Source organism: Octodon degus, unplaced genomic scaffold (assembly GCF_000260255.1).
Source record: "Octodon degus isolate 3935 unplaced genomic scaffold, OctDeg1.0 scaffold00028, whole genome shotgun sequence".
Lineage (NCBI taxonomy): Eukaryota > Metazoa > Chordata > Mammalia > Rodentia > Octodontidae > Octodon > Octodon degus.
Window position 1 is genome coordinate 2,668,447 of NW_004524604.1, and position 5,637 is coordinate 2,674,083.

Sequence of the window (5,637 nt, forward strand, 5' to 3'; positions counted from 1 at the left end):
TTTCCTGTAGTGTTTGACTTCAGTGGAGTGGTTGTTGTCTAGAAGTTTCCAGTCTTGATGGGCTTCTCCTTTCTTTCCTTTGGCTAGCATGTTTAGGCTTTTACTGGTTTTTTTTTATGTATATACTTTCTGGGCTAACAGTTTCTTCTGTTCCAAATCCGGATATATGAGGATTTGGAAACAAAACTGAAGGAACTATTTGTGATTGTTTGAGTCAAGCATCCCAGGACAACCTGCCCAATTATTCCCATCTTTCAGTTTTACTTGGTTCATGTTATGAGTACCTAGAAATTTCAGTTGTGATTAGTAGAATGAATAATAAAAGCACCTTTATTACACACCTTTGCAGGAGTGAAAAATCTCTCACTATTTTTAAACTTACCATAATTTTTATATTCTCTTGTCACTATTCTGATTTCATCTTTTAGTAGGATTCCTAGTCACAGATTGAGAAAATGCAGTAGAGCTCAGCATGTTGACATCAGCAAGGCATCTGACAATATTCACTTGCAGACAAATCTAGTGTAAGCTTTAGTATTGATAGTTAGCTTAATGACTACATAAAACAAATATTGATTAATGAATCAGTACTAGGCTATAGGGGGGCCACCCATAGAATGCCGCAAGACACTGCCTAATCCTGCCCCTGGCTTTCTCAAGAGTCCTACAAATAGCTGAGATGAACACTCAGAAGTTATTTGTATCTCAAAAAATGGGAATGATAGCTCATATATAAGGTCACCAAATTGGGGCTCAAAAATGATTGGGTAAAATGCCATTAAGAAATATACTATTTGCATTGAAGTTCTAAAAACTAGTGATTTAACATATAAAGGAGCACAGCCGATTTAATATTATTTCTTTTTTTTTAATGTCTTTAGTACAGGGTCTACACAGATTGGACTCGTAGTGATCTTCCTGTTTTCAGCCTCCCAAGGGCTGGGATTACAGGCACGTGCCACCACACCCAGTCTCAGTTCCAGTCCATCTCAGTGCACCCCAGGGGCAAGGCTGGCATGGCACCCTGGGCATGGAACCCAATCCCTGCGTCTGCCTAAACAGGTGCTTTAATCTGCTGGGCTATCTGACCAACACAATATTGATTCTTATGAAGCAAATAAATGTTCAAGTGACAACAGAAGTGGATGTTAAATTGATTTAAGTTTGCCCTAAAGGTTTCTCCACTCACAATGAACTGTTGCCTAACTTGATGTGTCAATAGACACTGTAGTCTAACTTGATACGCCAGCCTTCTCTTTTTTCTTTATTTATACTAACTATGCAGAATAGTGGGCTTCTTCTTGGCATATGTGTACATGCTCATTACGTATTTTGTTCATTTTCCTATAACCTACTCTTGCAAGCAGCCTCAACCCAACCCATCACAGCAGCCCCCAGGCTGCCAGCTGCTCACACAAAATTCAAATAAGGCAAATGCCAGCTGTTTACCAATGGGGCTATCTGAACCTCACGTCTGCTTTCTGTGTGTCCCTTTCTTTTCTCTTACAAAAATAACTTGTTCGAGTTGGAGGTAAAGCGTGTGGAACTATTTCTGTCCATCCTGCACCATTTGTGGATTGTTTCTGCTTGATTTTAGAATTGCAAATAAGGTCAATTAAGAGCTGACAAACTAGATTTGTCTTAATTATTACTTCCGTAGGTTAGAATTTATGCAGCTTGAAAGTACTTACAAAGTAAAGCAAACATTAATTCCACTTGAGTTAATGGCCAAGAACTGGTGCAGGCGTTTTGTAGATGTGAAGGACTATTAGATTGTATTAATAGGAATGAGGTGCTGGAATAAAGGAGGAAACTGTCGCATCCTGTGCTCAAGTGCTAGAGTAACACGAGAAATATTGTGCCCAACTAAGTGGAGGTAACTGGTATGGGGAAGAGCCACACAAAAGGTCAGACAAAATTATTTAATCAGGCAAGAGGGATAATAAAATATTAACAATATCAGATGGAAAAATAATGACTCATTCTAACTCACACCAGAAGTGCAATGTAGTGAGATTTCTTCTAATGAAAGCACAGAAGCAATGCAAGATTATTAGCTAAAACATGATGTCTCTGCAAAGACCCATGACCTTTAGGGAGCGAATTAGAAAGAGAAGGGCAGAGTGCTCACAGCAGGGGATTTATGTTGTTGGTTGGTTGGTTGGTTGGTTTGTCGTGCAGGGTCTCACTATGCAGCTTGGATTTGTAGCAGTCCTCCTGTTTTTAGCTTCCCCAGCACTGGGATTACAGTCGTGCGCCACCACGCCCAGACTTGATCACTGGCTAGGTGTGCCTGGGGGCAGGGCCAGCATGGCGTGTGGTACCAGGGATGGAACCTTGGTCCCTGCACTTGCCTCAGCAGGTGCTTAGTCTGCTGAGCTAGCTCGGCTGCCCCACAATAGGGGATTTAATCTCACAAAACCTAGTACAGCTGTTCATGGGTTTTAATGGGATCCAGACGTCAGTAAGCAACAGAAGAGCTGTATAATAAAGTTCAATTCTAGCTACTCTCTTGGAAACAGGATATATGGGGTTTTGTGGGAGCAGTGTATGCAAATAACACGTAGACTTTAAGTTTCCAGAGACTTACTAGCATTCCAAGAGCTCTTTCAATTATGGACTTTAAAGTACTGTGATATTGGAGTCATAAAAGAGAGGCACCTGTTCACATATTTTAAAATATCTTTCTATGGGAAGATACTATTTCCAAATTGCAAATGAAAGTAAAAATGTGTCTTTCTGCTTAATTTTAGTTCAAAACTGTTTAAAAAGTGAATGAGGCTGCCCTCTAGTGACTGCTTTGAGGTTTTGATCATGCGACGTTTTCTCCAGCTCGGCTTTCGGTCTCAGCTCTGGCTGCCGCTTATTGTCCTTTTGGATGCTTTCTGAAAACACAGACTCCCTGGAGCTGTCAGGGAATCAGAGCTCGGGAGCACACTATAGAAGGTGCCCTTCATTCTAAAGCTCTGCAGGTGACCGTGCAGGCTGAATTGGCCAAGTGTGAAGGGGTGTCGTACAGGCAAATGTATGCCAGACAGAGCATAAATGATTTATGAGTTCTCAAGAGAGTGCATCCTCCATGACTTGAAAATGTTATAGACTGAAAATGCATTTAACACACCTACACTGTAGACCATCGTGGCTTGGTCAGCCAACCTAAACATCCTCAGCTTACAGCTGGGCACAACTCACTAATACAAACCCTACTTTATAACAAAATGCTAAGTATTTCATGCAGTTGTTGTTCATCCAGAGCACACTAACATTACAGCACTATGGTTCTCCTTTGTCACCACTTGTGACTGTAGCCTAGCACAGGACCTGGGGCTCCCAGCCACTTCCAAGTACCCTGAGAAAGCTGGGAAAAAATACCACATTTTGAAGTATAACTTGTACTGAAGTCACATTGCTGTTTTGCTACTACAAAACTGAAAATCACTCTGAGAACACAGCTGCAGGGCTATGCAATTTGGCAATCCATATTTTATCTGATATTTAACAGGCTTGTTACTACCAGAAATTTACCCTACTATGGTACACCAAAGTACACAGCCAAATATGTGGATTGTATTAGTTAGTAATTTAATTATTAACTAAAAATGATTTAAGTGCCCATAAGTTGTGGTTTAGCTAAAAATGTCCAAGAAGTGCAATTTTATGCAGTCATTTAAAAAGACTGTGTAGCAGGCTGGCCAGATAGCTCAGTGGACTACAGCACCTGCTTAGGCAGGGAGCAGCAACCGGGTTCTGATCCCTGGTGTGTCATGCCAGCTCCGCCCCCAGGACATGCTGAGACAGTGATTGAGACTGGGCATGGTGGTGTGCCTGCGATCCCAGCACTTGGGAGGCTGAAAACAGGAGGATCACTACAAGTCTGATCAGTGTAGTGAGACCCCGTGGACCCTGCACTAAATACATAAAAAAGACTGTGTAGTGATCATGAATAAAGACTGTGTAGTGATCAAGAAAGTTGAAAAATATTAGCATTAAATTGTCATTAAAATTTAATTTAAAAGTGCAAGAACTTGTAATAGAAGATAACTGAGAAACTATTCAGTATCCTTCAATAGTAGATTGAACAAATTATGGTAGATTTATGTAATGAAATTTAAAATAATTTTAAATACTTAATAATGTGGCAACATCACACATGAAGATCATAGAACAAGATGCCCAAAAGAATGTAAGCATGAAACTAGTTTTCTTATATATTAAATATCACTTGGAAAAAGAACTGGCATGGCTGGCCAGATAGCTCAGCAGACTAAAGCACCTGCTTAGACGGCACAGTGGCCAGGGTTCGATCTCTGGTGTGCCATGCCAGCCCTGCCCCCTGGGGAGCGCTGAGACAACGATTGAGACTGCCATGGTGGTGCGCACCTGCAATCCCAGTGTTTGGGAGGCTGAAGACAGGAGGATCACTATGAGTCTGATCTAAGTAGTGAGACCCTGTGGACCCTGTCCTAAATACATTAAAGAAAGAAAAAAAGAAAAAAAAACTGGCAAAGAAAATGTAATGAAGTTATAATTTTTCTGTCATAGTTTTCTATTTTTTGTAGGTTTATATACTGGAACTTTCTTTTATGGTAAGAAAAAGCTACAAATGGTATGTAAAGAGGAAACACCAAAAAAATTGTTCAAGGCCACTTTCACAGGTTTAGTTGGTGGTTGATGAAGAAGCAAGAGGAACCTAAAATAAAGGTGTCCCCTGAGTGTCTAGTACTCCCCCAGGCCCACATGCCGTTGCGGAGGCTTGCAGGGCAGATTTCCTGGCACTCATGACAAGCAGCACTGCAGCCGAGGGGCAGTTCTCTAGTCTCTGCTTCCTATAACAGAACGCAATGGCTACTGCAGGCCCCTCTCTGGAAAGGGCTCATCCTGATTCACATAGACGTCTGCGGAAGGTAGAACTCCCCCCACAGAACCAGGACCGAGGTGGCCTTTGAGGGAATTCAGAGATTGACATTCAAATCTCCATCTCCTAAATTCCAATTCACAGAGAGCCTCTTCCAGACCTCCAGCCCTGTGCAGTGGGAGGCAGCAAAGACCAGCTCCAGGCAGCGCCTTCTGGCTCTTGCTCCTTTTCCCTACTAACTTCTGCTTCTTTGCTTCCTTCTGTCTCCGCGTCATGCATCTGTTCCGCAGGACACGTCATTGGACAGATGTGGTCATGTCCTGTCCAGATGACCAACTGGTGGTATGACCTCTACCAACAGCACACTATAGCTCTGGCAACATTGTGCTGTTTTCCACAGAGTTCAGAGTTGGGGAGGTCACATGCACCCACTGAACAATGCCTATTTCACAAGAGCCTGTTGGTTCGTTCTTGTATGATATCTTGTAGATCTAGTACAGGGCCTACAGGGTCTCACTGCACAGATCAGACTCATAGTGATCCTCTTGTTTTCAGCCTTCCAAGTGCTGGGATTACAGGCATATGCCACCACGCCCAGTCTCAATCTCTGTCCTGAGGGTTTGAACCCCGGTCCCCTAGCACTTGCCTAAGCAGTCACTCTACTCTGCTGAGCTATCTGGCCAGCCCTAGATTCCCTTTTATTCACATTTATTTTCTTTCTTTCTTTCTTTCTTTCTTTCTTTCTTTCTTTCTTTCTTTCTTTCTTTCTTTCTTTCTTTCTT